Source organism: Trichechus manatus, unplaced genomic scaffold, assembly GCF_000243295.1.
Source record: "Trichechus manatus latirostris isolate Lorelei unplaced genomic scaffold, TriManLat1.0 scaffold00086, whole genome shotgun sequence".
Lineage (NCBI taxonomy): Eukaryota > Metazoa > Chordata > Mammalia > Sirenia > Trichechidae > Trichechus > Trichechus manatus.
In genome coordinates, this window is record NW_004444022.1 from 5,363,882 (window position 1) to 5,379,295 (window position 15,414).

The 15,414-nt window shown below is 38.8% G+C and overlaps 1 pseudogene; it reads right to left on the reverse strand.

Annotated features, from left to right (window-relative positions):
• Positions 1-5,109: 5,109 nt before the first annotated feature.
• The window catches only part of LOC101350988 (pyruvate dehydrogenase (acetyl-transferring) kinase isozyme 1, mitochondrial pseudogene), a 91,883-nt pseudogene continuing 81,578 nt past the window's right edge, over positions 5,110-15,414 (reverse strand).

Sequence of the window (15,414 nt, forward strand, 5' to 3'; positions counted from 1 at the left end):
AATTTCTCTTTTCAGTGCTGTTAGAGTTTGTTTTATGTATTTTGTAGCCCTGTCATTGCATGCATGCATAGATGTTTATTATGGTTATGTCTTCATGATGGGCTGTCCCTTAGTCATTATATAGCATTCTTCTTTGTCTTTTATGGTGGATTTTGTTTTAAAGTTTATTTTATCTGAAATTAGTATGGCCACTCCTGCTCTTTTTTTGGTAGCTGTTTACTTGATTTTTTTCCCATTGTTTGATTTTTAATAAATTTACATCTTTGTTTCTAAGATGTTTCTTTTATAGACAACATATTGAAGGATCCTTTTTTATCTCTTCTGTCACTCTGTCTCTTTATTTGTTCATTTAGGCCAGTTACATTCAATGTAATTATTGATAGGTGTGAGTTTATTGCTGTCTTTTTGTAGTGCTGACATTTTCTTTGTTCTTGTTACTCTCCTGTGCTGAATTCCTTTTGTTTGTGGATTTTTTTCATTTCTTTTGTTTTTGTAGGTTTTGTTTTTACTGAGACTTTATGTTTTTTTTTCTTTATTTTGATGAGTAGGTTTGTTAACTTTCTTTGGGGTTATGTTGAAATTTACCCTTATATTCCTATATTTGAACCAGTCTATTATTAATATTGCCTTCCCTTCCTCTCCTTTAGAAGTTTCTATACCTACACTGTTTATCCCCTCATTATTGTTCTGATGTTATTGTCATTTACAGATTAACCCTCTGGTTCCCTGTTGTAATTCTTTTGGTTTTGGATAGAACCTGAGAGTTCATTTCCTAGGTTGGTATCTGGCTGGTACGATCTTGCATCCTAGATTCAGGCTGTGGTCTAATGTTGTTTGTTCTCAGATTGCAGGACTCCCTTTAATAATTCTTGTTAGTTTGGTTTAGTTTTTTCATAGTTCCTTAATGTCTGTTTTTCTGGAAATGTCCTAATTTCACCATCAAGTTTGAATGAGAGTTTTGCATATTTTATTCTTGGATGACATTTTTCTTTTCTCTCAAGGTTTTATATATTTCATCCCATTGCCTTCTTGCCTGCATGGTTTCTGCCAAATAATCAGAGCTTAGTCTTATTGTTTCTCCTCTGTATGTGACTTTTGTTTTTCTCGATCTGCTCTCAGGATTTTTTGATGTCTTTGATTTTAGTAAGTGTGATTATGATATGCTTTGGTGATTTTGTTTTGGAGTCTATCTTATATGGGGTTTCTTTGAGCTTCTTGGATGGTCAGCTTTTTATCTTTCATGATATTGGGGAAGTTCTTCAATGATCCTGTGTTTCCTATTTTCTCCCACTCTTCTGGAACTCAAATCACTCACAGATTTTTCCTTTGGATTGTATCCCACATAATTTAAAGGGTTTCTCCATTTTTCTTCCTTCCTTTTTCTGATTTTTCGTCAGAGTTGTAGCGAAGTGTTTGCCTTCGATTTCACTGATCCTGTCTTCTATTGTTTCAAACCTGCTCCTCAGCCCTTCTATGACATGGTTCATTTCTGAAATCTTGTTGTTCATCTTTTGGATTCCTATTTTTTGTGTTATAATTTCTAGTTTTGAATTTATTTTGACATTTTTTTCTTGTATTATTTTCTTGAATTCTTCCATTTTTTGGTCTGTATTTTTCATAAATTTGTCTGCCTTTTCCAAGAATTTGTCTATTTTTTCTCATTTTTGTCCACTTTTTGCTTCAACTCTTGGATAGCTCTGAGTATTAGAGATTTGTATTCCCTATCAGGTAGTTCTAGTTCTTTTTCTTCTATTGGAAAGTCATCTGGTGTTTTATTTTGAGTGCCTAATGGAGCCATCCTGTCCTTTTTTTGTGTTTTGATATTGTATACTGTCTTCGGGACATTCTGTAGTTATTTTCTTCATTTATTGATTGTAGATTTGTTTGTTTCATCATGCTTTTTTGTTTTATTTGGTTATGTCTGAGCAGGTGATCTGTACATTCTTTGTTGTTTGCTCGTCTCTGGGCATGATACTTTTCTCCTCCTCATCCAATTAGCAGGGGCAGTCACTCAGTTATGGTGCATCAGGACAAGTCCAGCTGAAGGAGAGTTGCTGGGATGGGTTCTTTGTGGCACAGAGTAGGGCCTAGAGGGTGGTCCATGAATCAGTGTGGGGCAGGTTCTGTTCGGGCACGCCTGAGCTTCTGGGGAGTGTGATGTTCAGCACATGGTGCAGGTAGGCAGGAAGAAAAGGGGAGATGGTGATGTGTGGAGCTAAGATGGGTATGGGAAAGACGAGAGAGAGGAGAGAGCAACAGGAGCCAAAAACATACAAACAAATAAACAAAAAAGAGTGCTAAGGGAGCTTTCTATTGGAGTGGAGAGATGAGAGACTGAGAAATGGAGAAAAACAAAAAGAAAAAAGAAAAAGCATAAAAAGAAATGAATAAATAAAAATTAGGAAAAAAAGGAAAAGCTCCCCAGGTATCCCACTGGTTCCAGTGCAAGGACTGGGGAAGTTGCTCCCAAGCCATGAAGGACAACCTGGCTAGAAAGGGTAGAGTTGTCACACAGCACCAGATATTCAGGAGAGAGGAAGAGAAAGTAAGTATAGAGAGATGAGAAACTGGAAAGGTAGAAAGACAAAAAGGGAAAAAGAGAAACAAGAAAACAAAAGAAACAAATACCCCCAAAACAAAAACAAAAAAAGCAAGAAAAAAGAAATGCCCCCAGTGATCCCACTGCCTTCTGCACAGAGTAAGGAAGTAGCTCCCAAGCCATACGGTACTGCATGGCTAGAATGGGCTCCCAACCTGAGAAAAGAAAAAGAAATCAAACAAATCAAAACAGAGCAAATCAGAACAAAGAAACAATCAAAAGCCCCGGAGATCCCACCAGGGTGGTGGCACGGGCAGAGAAGCAGTTTCACTGTTGAGCAGTGCTTCACAGCCTTTCAGGAAGAAGCAAAGATGGCATAAGGAGCCAAGTATTTGAAAGACAAGAGAGGGAAGTGGTGCAAGGTAAGGAAGAAATGAAAAGAAGCTGAAAAAAGTAACATCAACATCCAACAAATGGCACTCAGGGAGCCGGCCAGTACAGGTAGATGGAATCCAAGTGGCGCCAGGGTGAAACTGGTGCTTCCTGGCCAAGAGACCATGGCTGCAGGAAGCAGAGGAGGCCAAGTGGAGGTGAAGAAGGGTGGGAGGTGGGAAAGCATATATTGCTGGTTACTGGTTGTTCTGTCTCCTGCTGGAAGCTCCATGAAGCTGCTTTCTCGTAACCCCGTTCGTTGATCTCCGATAGGAGCCCAAGATGGCAGATCCATGCTGAGTTAGCTGATAGGGGACCTCTGCATGTATTTATCCTCGCTCTCTGTTCTCTGTCAGTTTCTTATTCCATTTGGTGCTTGGCTGAGTTCTTTATCTCTTCATTTGATGCTTAAGGTTTCAGGATTGATGTTTGTCTCTGTTTTACTTAGTTTTTTTGACCTTTGCTGTGGAGGGACGGCATGGTGCTTCTGTCTATAGTTCATGTTTCCCGGAAGTCCCTAAGTTTACATAATGTTTTTGAGAATGGGGTGTTCCAACTTAATGCATTTCCCAGATAAATAAAGTTTTCCCGTTTAAGTGACAGCTGTATTTTAAACAATTAAGATTCAACTTTTCAATGTATTGCCCTGTCACTTAAAAGTAGATAAGGTATTACTAAAAACAGTCTCCTAACATCACTGTCTCCCAGACTTTGCAGTTGATCGAGTGGTCCACAGACATAGCTTGGCCCCTAGCTCAAATTTCTTGCAACTTCGGGCCAAACTGTGAGTCTCAAAACAAGGATGATCCCACCTGCTCTGATTCTCACTGTTTTGAAGACCAGTAGAGTTATTATATGTCAAAGTATTTGTAAACTATAAATTACCATACAAATGTAAAGGATTGTTGTGGTGAACCCAAGATGACTTTTTCCTGTTAACTGAGTCTGTATATTTTGATAAAATATATGTTCTTATGTCAGGACTTATGCATTTATGGTTCTGATCCTTCAGTTATCTGACTATTCTCCTACAGTCATTTTGTTCTCCTTCTAATCTGATGCTTTGTATTTTAGTTGCACCAGGCCTGAGATTCTGGTTCTTTCTCTTACAGTCTAGAAATCTTACCTGTAAATAGGCAGAAATAAAAAGTCAAACAACTGTCTGTTAACTTAGTGAATGTGGTATCACTATTCACTTTAAAAGAGTGGTTTCCTAATTAAGCTAAGCATCAGGCTCACCTAGGAAGCTTTTTAACACTTGAGACTCCAGGTTCAAGCCCTACAGATTGATTCAGTATGTCTGGGGTAGGATCTGGAAAAAACTGTTGCTCAAAAGCTTCCCCAGGTATTTTCAATAACCAATTCATTTGGGATTTACAGCTTATCCTCCACATCATGTCTAGAATTTTAGTAGTCACTAGTTTGCTTGTTTTTGAGATTAAAATGCCCCCTTGCATTAACCTCATGCACATTGAGAGTAGTTGCCTCTGAACTTAGCTTAGACCTACAGAACCACTCATTGCAATATTTTGCAAGAAAATTTTTGAAATGATAAATTAACTTCAGAGCTAAGACAATGTGTGTACATGCTGAAAGGTAGCAGGTTCTACACTTACAGGTCACCTGTGTTCTGCTTTACTTGTAGTCAGTCACTGGTACTTAAAGATCATCTTATAGTTGTCATTGGCAGAACTCCTCCAAATCACAAAAATATGGCTAGCTAGTCAGTTTTATTAAGAAAATGTTTCTAGCAGACATACATGAAAATTATTTTTAAAAACTACATAGCTTCCTGTAGAAACCCAAAAACTTCCATGCTTCTGAAGTCAACCATAAAGAGGAAAGTGGACCCAAACATAGTTGTTTAAAAATATGCTCAACTAACTGTGAAAATATAAGTGTAAAATAGGCACAGTTTATCCTTTAGAAAGTTTAACAGGCATAAATGGTATTCGGTTTCCATGTATTCTACCCAAACAGTTAATTATGAAAAAGACATGTGAAGTATTTGATCTAATGAAGTTTTGAACACCATCCATTCCAAATTTTGTAAAAAAATCCATGTTTGGATTTTCCAGGTGTCCCAAGTGTATCTAGGCACTGCAGAATATTGTCTTTCGGTTCTCTGCTTGGATGCACTAGTCATCAGCCTTCTGGTTGTTGTTGTAATACTTCCACACAACTTTGTTGTACACTGGGAGTCTTTCTATTGATTCTGTTGACAGAGCCTTAGTGTAGATAACTGTATCTGTCCCATAGTCTTCCAAGGAATACAGCTTTAGGTCTCCTTGGAAGTACTGTGCGTAAAGACGAGATATGGGCAATCCATAACAAAAACCAGCCAGGGGCACTGCTCAGGACATTTCAACACAAGGCTAGGGTGCAGTTGAATACATGTAGTTGAAGAGTCTGTCAGTTTTCCTCAGAGGAACACCACCTCCATGATCGCTCATCTTCACAGTCAAATCCTCATTATCTAGTGTGATGTGAACTTACAGTAGGGGAGTAAACACCTTTGTCGGAATGGTATTTCATAGTGGCTCTCACTGCATTTTTGCAAAGTTCAAACACCATGTAATAGAGATGGAATGGTACATAAACCACTTGTATTGGTTGTCCTGGTGATTTTGTATTTAGTTCTTCAAGTTCCAGTTCAGGAGAGTTAATGTAATATAAATCACATAGACGTCTAGCATTTTCATAGCTGTCTTTGATAACTTCAGCTACGTTACAGTTTGGAGTTATGCTTCCAATGTGTTTTCGATGAGATGGACTTCCTTTGCCTTACCCACCAAACAATAAGGAGTGCTGACTGAGTAACATTCTAACTGAAATACGACTCATGTAGAAATGATCCAAAAAGTACTGAACAGTCTGGCTGGTGACAGGATCCTTCCTGAAGCTCTCCTTATACTCAATCACCCCCTGGGCCATTATGGGAATGACGTCATGGTGTCGGTTCCTGATCCATATCACAGTATCTGTAAAGTCATAAATAGCTTTAGCATCTTCAGCGCTTTTGTCCTTAAAAATCAATAAGCTCCTGAAGACTCTGGATATATCAGCTTTGTACCAATTGAACTGATGGCGTCTTGAGAAGATTATCTGGAAGGAGACTTATTTCTTTCATCATGTTCGCCAATCTAACAGGCAACTCTTGCCGCAGAAACACAAATGAGGTCTTTTCACAAAGATACGAAGTCTAGGAACTGCTTCATGGAGAGTAGGGACTGCGAGAAGCACTCATAGAAGTCCACTTGGCCCAGAACGCTGCATTCGGCCACAGGGTCGGAGCCGGAGTCCGAGTTGAGGCTGTAGCTGGCTCTGGACCGGGGGCAGGGCGTGCAGCCTGGAGCCCAGGCTAGCTGAGGCGGCACCTCGCAACAGCCGCAACAGCCACATGCCAAGCTCCGGTGAAGGAGCTGGGGTCTAATCTTTAAACTTTAAACCTTAATCCAATACGATCTTCAAAGTCTTCTTTGAAACAAAAATAGCTTTTCTTAAAAAAAATAGTAAAGTACCTCTACTTTGAGTACTGTGCTCTTTTAAAGAAATATCTATGTGAGATCAAAATGACAACAACTAAAGAGGTTGGATGGGAAGCTTAAGGGGCAGTGAGTTTAAGATAATGGTGATGGAATAATGTGGAAATGGATAGTGAGAATGGTAGCACAAATTGAAGAATGTAACCAATGTCACTGAATTGTAGTTGTAGAAATTGTTGAAATGTTATATCATTGGTTGTGTATACTTTCACACACACACACAAATAAAAAAATTAAAAAGAGAAAATGGGAAAAGCTGCCTTGGCTTCATTCCAGGTTTGTTCACAAATTAATATTGATCAAAGTGATCAGATAATTGTGAGTCTTGGCAGGATTTTAAGTTAGTTTTCTATTTTAATTGAGAAATCTGCTTCAAATTTAGATTTAAGACATTTGTTTAGGAATTTTCCCCCTAGCCTGGATTGCTTTTACCTCCTGTCTGCAAAACACATGACATCTGACATTTAAGAATTTTCATCAAGATTTTACATCTTACATGTGAAACCTTCTCAGAACAGCTCAGCCAGATGAAGCCTCTCATTTTCCAAACATTCCTTTTTAGCAACTCTTTTCTCCCATGATATTCACTTCAAGTTTACCATCGACAAAGTAACTTTAAAAAATGATCAATACATGCTTGTTTAGGGTTTGTATTTCTATGTGCAATGCTAATGGCAATTTAGCTTACAAGCTCAGAGTGAACTTTGTCTATACAGACAAATAATACATAAATAAAGGCAGAAAGTAGCAGAATAAATAAAAAAGAAAATATGATCTGTGATGGTTAAGATTGTGTGTCAACTTGGCTGGGACATGATTCTCAGTGTTTTGGCCATCGTATAATGTTGTGATCACTTCCCTGTTGAGATTTGATACGTGATCACCCACACGATGGGATCTGCTGTAGGTTACCAGAGGGGGCAGGGCCTGTGGTGGTTCACTGCCCCCTCAATCTTCATCTCTCAGTCCTCTGCTGCCTCATCCTTTCTGCTCTCCTTGCCAAGGCCTTTACTCATTCTGGATCCTGGAGCTGGCTCCTCTTCATCTGACCTCCAGTTCTTGGGACTTGAGCTAGCAGCGTACCTATATTCTTGCCTGCTGATCTTGAGCTTCGTCAATCTTCACAGCCTGTAAGCAACAACCCTGCTCTCTGGCCTGCTGATCTTGAGTTCACCAGCCCCTGAGGCTACATGAATCAGAAGAAGCCTGCAACAGCCCTGCTTTCTGGCCTGCCAATCTTGGGTTCACCAGCCCCTGTGGCTATGTGAATCAGGAGAAGCCTCTTTCATGCCCCAAGGACTTAGGAAGTTATAACCTCTAAAAACCACATGAGCCATTTCCTTAATATAAATCTCTTTCTATATCTATGTTTTTATACACTTTACTGGTTTTTCTTCTGTAGAGAACCCAGCCTAAGACATTATCTAACCATACTGTGTCTACAAGAACTGCATGTTAGACACAAAGGGGAAACCAGGTTGAAAGTGAAAGGATAAGATAAACATATTCCACACAAAAAATACCTAAAAGAGAGCTGTGGTCATGATTTTTAATTTTAGCTAAAATGGACTTTTAGTCAAAATACATCCTAAGAGAAAAATGTCATTCTGTAATAATAAAAGCATCAATAAAATATAACAATTATAAATATGTATGAACCAAACATTAGAGCCAGAAAATACAGAAATCAAACACTGACGGAATTAAGGGAGAAATAACAGTTCTATAAAAATAGTTGGAGACATCAATACACCACTTTCAATTTGGACAGAGCATCTAGAAAGAAGATCAATAAGGAAATAAGGGATATGAACAACACTATAAACCAATTAGACCTAACAGACATATCTAGAACACTCCACTTAACAAATATCACAATATACACTTTTCTCTGGGGCCCATGGATTGTTATCCAAGTTATATCATGTGTTAACTCACAGCAAAAGTCTCAATAAATTTAAAAAGACTGAAATAAAACAAAGTATATTTTCCAACTACAATGGAGTGAAATTAGAAATTAATAAAAGAAGGAAAACTAGAAAATATACTAATATACAAAAATTAAACAACACACTGTAAAAAAATGAAGAAGAAATCAAGAGATAAATCAGTAAATACCAGAGTAGAATGAAAATGTAAGCACAGCATACCAAAATTTGTGGGATGCAGCAAAGGCAGGGTTAAGAGGGGAATGAATAATGATGAATGTTTACGTTAAAAAAGAAAAAAGATATAATATCAACAACTTAATATTATGACTTGAAGAGCCAAAAAACAAACCAAGACCAAAGCTACCTGAAGGAGGTAAACAACAAAGATCAGAGAAGAGATATATAAAATAGAGTGTAGAAAAACAATGAAGAGTAGTAATTGAAACCAGAAGATGAATTTTAAAAGGATAAATTTGACAAACCTATAGCTAGAATGACTAAAAAAAAAAAAAAAAAGAGAGAGAGAGAAGATCCAAATACATAAAATCAGAAATGAAAGTGGGAGCATTAAAATCAACCCTATCAAAATAAAAATGATCAGAAGCGAATACTATGAACATTTGTACATTAACAAATTTGATAACCTAGAGGAAATGGATAAATTTCAGGAAACACATAAACTTCCTTCATTAACTCAAGAAGAACTCAACAAACCTAACAGAAGTCAAGAAATTGAATCAATCAAAAACCTAATCAAAAACCTCCAAATTAAGGAAATCCTGGATCAGATGGTTTCACTGGGGAATTCCACCAAACATTTATAGAAAAGTAACCACAATCATTCTTAAACTCCTCAAAAACATAGAAGAGGAGGAAAAACTTCCTAACTCATTTTATGAGGCTAGCATAACTTTGACATCAAAGACAGAAAGACACCATAAAAAAGAAAACTACACATGAATACACATGCAAAATCCTCAACAAAACACTACTAAAATAAATCCCGCAGCATATTAAAAGGGTTATACACCGGATTAAGTGAGATTTATATCAGGAATGCAAAGGTTATTCAACATTATAAAATCAATGTAATACACCCTATTAACAGAACAAAGGAAAAGAGCTACATGATCATCTCAGTTGACACAAAGAAGAATTTAACAAAATATAACATCCTTTCGTGATAAAAACACTCAACATGCTAAAAATAGAAAGGAGAATTCTTGAATATGAAAATGAGCATCTATGAAAAACTGACAGCTAACATTATACTTAATGAAGAAAGACTGAGAGCTTTCCTCTTAAAGTCAGGAACAAGACAAGAATGCTCAGTGTCACCACTGTTATTCAATGTTGTGCTGCAAGTCCTAGCCAGGGCAATTAGGGAAGGAAAAAAAAAAAAAAAAAAGATAACCAAACTGGGAAGGAAAAATACAACTATATATTTTTAAGATATATGTGTGTGTATGTATGTATATATCCCAAAGAATTCACAAGAAAGCTGCTAGAGTTAACATAGAATGCAGCAAAGCAGCAGGATACAAGGTCAGCATACCAAATTTGTTGTAGTTTCTACACATCAACAGCGTGCATTCTGAAAAAGAAATAAAGGAAACAATTTCATTTGCAATAGCATCAAAAGAATAAAATTCCTAAGAATAAATTAAACCAAGGAAGTAGAAGACTTGAACACTGAAAACTACAAAATATAACTGAATGAAATTAAAGAAGACCTAAACAAGACTTTCCATGTTCATGGATTGGAACACTTAATATTGTTAAGATGTCTGTACTACCCAAAGCATTCTATAGATTCAATGCAATTCCCATCAAAGTTCCAACATCCTACTTGCAGAAATGGAAAAGGTCACATTCAAATATATATAGAACTGCCATGGGCCTAGAATAGCCATAGTAAACTTGAAAAAGAAAAACAAAGTAGGGGAAATCACACTTTCCATTTTTAAAACATACTACAAAAGCTACAGTAATCAAAAAATGTGGTACTGATATAATAGACAAATAGAATAATTTAATGGAATTGAGAGTTCTGAAACAAATTGTATATCAATTGATTTTCAACAAACTTGCTAAGTCTATCCAATGGGGAAAAGAATAGTCTCTTTAATAAGTGATGCTGGGACAACTTGATTTCCACATGTAAAAGAATTAAACTGCTCCCATACTTCACACCCTAAACCAAAATTAAGTCAAAATGGATCAAGGATCTAAATGTAAGAACTAAAACCATAAAACTCTTAGGAAATCATAGGGGCAATGCCTTGGGACATAGTTTTTAACTATAGATTCTTAGCTATGACATCACAAGCATGAGCAACAAAAGATAAAATAGATAAACTGGAGTGAATAAAAATTAAGAACACTTATTCATCAAAGGACTTTATCAACAAAGTGAAGAGACAATTTAGTAAGTGGGAAATTTGGGGCAGAACCATATATATGATAAGGGTTTAATATCCAGAATGTATAAAGAACTCCAACAACTTACCAACAAAAAGACAAACCCAATCAAAAAATAGACAAAGACCTGAATAGATATTTCACCAAGAAAAAATACAAATGGACAAAAAACACATGAAAAAAGCTCAACATTTATATTCATCATAAAAATGCAAATCAAAACCACAATATGATAATCACTTCATTCCCACTATGATGGGTATGATAAAAAAAAAGAAAAGAAAGAAAAAAAAACAGCAGGTGCTGCTGAGGATGTGGAGAAATTGGAATCTTCATCCATTGCTTGTGGGACTTTAAAATGTTACAGATGCGGTGGAAAACAGTTTGAAAACTACGGCTACTCAAAAAGTTAAACATGGAATTACCATAGGATCCAACAATTGTTCTCCTAGGTGTATCACCAAAGATTTGAAAGTAGGAACACACAGATACTTGTACACCAATGTTAATTGTAACACCGTTCACAGTAGCCAAACTGTGGCAACAACCTAAATGTTTATCAACAGATGAATGGATAAACAAAGTGTTGTACACATACACAATTGAATACGACTCAGCCATGAAAAGAAATAAAGTCCTGATACATACTGCAACATGGATTAACCCTGAAAACATCCTGAATGAAATAAGTCAGTCACAAAAATACAAATATTAAACATTTATATGAAATATCTAGAATAGGCAAATGTATAAAGACTAAAGTTTGTTAAGGGTACCAAAGGAGGAAGAGTGGGGGAAAGAAGGAGTCATTGCTTCAGGGACACTGAACTTCTCTTAAAGGTGATGGAAACATTTAGAAACAGATACTACTGATTGTTTCACAACATGATGAATGTAATTAATGTCACTGAATTGTACATGTAAAAAATGTTGAAATGGCAAATGTTTTGTTTTATATATATATACTTACCTCAATAAAAAAAGAAAGAAGTCTATCCAACCCCTAAAATTCTACTGGCAGTGTTATGGATTGAATTGTGCCCCTACACAATTTAAAAAATTAAAAACAGATATATTGAAGTCCTAACCCCTGTACCTGTGAATGTGATCTTGTTTGGAATTAGCGTTTTTCTTTTGTTATACTTAGATTAAATGAAGTAATAGCTGAGTAGGTGTCATGGATTGAATTATGTCCCCTCAAAAATGTATCAATTTGGCTGGGCCATGATTCCCAGTATTGTGTGGTTGTCCTCCATTTTGTGATTGTAATTTTATGTTAAAGAGGATTAGGGTGGGATGGTAACACCCTTACTAAGGTCACATCCCTGATCCAATGTGAAGGGAGTTTCCCTGGGGTGTGGCCTACACCACGTTTTATCTTACAAGAGATAAAGGAAAGGGAAGCAAGCTGAGAGTGGGGAACCTCATACCACCAAGAAAGCAGTGCCAGGAGCACAGTGCATCCTTTGGACCTGGGTCCCTTCGTGCAAAATCTCCTAGTCTGAGGGAAGATTGATGAGAAGACCAACAGAGAGAGAAAGCCCTCCCCTGGAGCTGACACCCTGAATTTGGACTTGTAGCCTACTAGACTGTGAGAAAATAAATTTCTCTTTGTTAAAGCCATCCACTTATGGTATTTCTGTTATAGTAGCACTAGATGACCAAGACAGTAGGGTAGGTCCTATCCCTTCTGAGTGGTGGCTTATAAAAGGGAGTCACACACAGAGAGAAGATAGATGCCAGTGACAATGGAGATAGATGCATATATAAGCAGCAAAGGAATGCCAAGGATTGCTGGAAGCCACCAGAAACTAGAAGAAAATGATGGAATAGTTCCACTCTTAAAGACCTGAGAAGAAATTGACATGGTAAAAACCTGATTTTAGCCTCCAGAACTGTGAGAAAATAAATTTGTGTTTTTTAAAGCTACCCACTTTTTGGTATTTTGTTATGGCTTACATAAGAGCCTAAGACAGGCAGTAAGCAGTCTGATATAACTACTCAGCTTCAAACAAGTGCTACCTTTCATGAAAAAGGATGGATAACTCAGAGGGTGAAAAAGAGAGCCCAGAGAATGAAATCTGGAGTACAAAACAAAGACCTCTGAAGGCTGAGCTAAGAGCCATGGAAGATGATTCTCAGGCTTTGAAGCCTAATCAAAACATTCTGGCTGGAGTTTGTTCAGCTATATGTCAAAACTGCTTTGCCAGTTCTGCAGAGGCAGTCCAAGGTGGTGGAGTAGTCAGACACTTTGCAACATCCCTCTTACTACAAAGACCCGAGAAAACAAGTGAATCAGATATAGATGACAACTTTGGAACTCTGAGCATCAAAGATAAGGCTGAAGAATCAGAGAGCCAAGTGGAAGGAGAGAGAGCACAAAAATAGTGGACATGGAGAATTACAGATTGCCAGTGCCCTGCTTGCCAAACCTGCACAGTGTGGCCATATTGAGACAAAGCAAGCAGCGTTCCAAGAAGAAACCCCCATCACCTGGTGCAGTCAGCAGGAGTGACTCTGCATTCACATCCAGATCCAGGCAGGAGTGTTCTTCCCACCCTGTAAAAGTTAAGTGCAAGCACTCCACCTGTCTTAGTTATCTAGTGCTGCTATAACAGAAATACCATAAGTGGATGGCTTTAACAAAGAGAAATTTATTCTTTCTTAGTCTAGTAGACTAGTAGTCCAAATTCAGGGTGTCAGTTCCAGGAAAAAGCTTTCTCTTTCTGTTGGCTCTGGAGGAAGGTCTTTGTCATCAATCTTCCCCTGGTTGAGGAGCTTCTCAGTGCAGGGATCCTGGGTCCAAAGGATGCACTCTGCTCCTAGTGCTGCTTTCTTGGTGGTATGCTGTCCCCTATGTCTCTCTGCTTGTTTCTCTCTTTTATCTCTTGTGAGATAAAAGGTGATGCAGGCTACACACCAGGGAAACTCTCTTTACATTAGATCAGGTATGTGACCTGAGTAAGTGTGTTACCTCTCAGTCTAATCCTCTTTAACATAACCTAATCTTGCCTCATTAACCACAGGCAGAGATTAGGATTTACAGTATAGGAAAATTACATCAATCACAAATTGGACGACAACCACACAATACTAGGAATCATGGCCTAACCAAGTTGACATATCTTTGTGGGACACAATTCAATCCATGACAACCCACCACGCCCACCTGTCTCCTGTGCCAGAGACCTGGGGACCCATGGGACTGCCCCATCCTCCTTAACCATCCCACTCCCCACACACAATCACCGTCCAGCAGCATTTGCCACCTCCTGGCCCCTTACTTGGGGAGCCCATGGACTGGAGGCACCTGCCCCTTTGCTCAGCCACTTAAGCCTGGGACCCATGGGCCTGCAATGCATCCTACGCACTCTAGCCATCTGTAACAGGGGCCTGAGTGCTGGTGATGCCTCTTACTCCCTTTGGCCACCAGCACCAGGGGTCTGAGGACGAGGGTGCCTCCTACACATTCAGGCACCCCGTGACAGGGACCTGAAGTCTGGTGGTGCCTCCCACTCCCTATGGCCACCCAGACCAGGGATCTGAGGGCTGGTGTTGCCTCCCACTCCCTACAGCCACTTGTGCCAGGGGCCTGAAGAACAGCAGTGCCCCCTGCTGTCTCCAGCCACACACACCAGGGACACGAGGACAAGTGGTGCCTCCTACTACCTACAGTCATCTGTGCCAGGGACTTGAGGATAAGCTGCACTACCTCCCCCATGATGTGCTCTAGCAGAAAGTGACATGCCCTACAACCAGACATCTGTGTGCAGGTGACATCCCCCCTGCCTTGCCCCCTGCAGTGGCCCCCTGCAACCAGAGGCTGTACCAGCTCTGAATATGCCTGTGCAGTCCAGCCCACCCAGGACTGTTGAGAGTTTCCACAATTACACAGCCAGTGATGATGACCTGGGCACCCTAGCTCTGACCACCCAGCAATCGGCAGAGTGCACACACAACATGCAACCCAGTGACCAGAGAGAACAATGCGTGCACCCCTGGCCAGGTGACCAGAGAGATACATCCCCTCACTAGAAACACCAGATGCACCCTCAGGAGCCTGCAAGACCAGTGAACAGAGACCCACACTGACACACCCCCTCGCTGTCCCACCACCCTGGAGACAGGAGGTAAGAGTTTCAATGTGACCATATTAGCCACCAGAGTAGTGCACACACCCAGCCTAATCTCAGATATATCAAAACAAAACTTCAGGACACAGCAAATAAACATACAATATATAAATAAATATAATAACTTCTTGATGTCTTGGAGACAATACCAAACCACATAAAGAAATAGGACAAGATGGCTCCAGCAAATGACTAAAACAGAGAACCAGAAAACCCTCTGGAGGAAGAAATAGCAATGGAACTACCTGAAAAGGAATGCAAAAGATGAATTATAGGACTTTCCAAGAGTTCAATAAACAGATCAAGGAAAATACAGACAAAAACCAAGGAAAACATAGACAAAATCAAGGAAAATGCACACAAAGCAATAGAAGAATTCAGGAAAACAATACAAGAACAAAACAACAAAATAA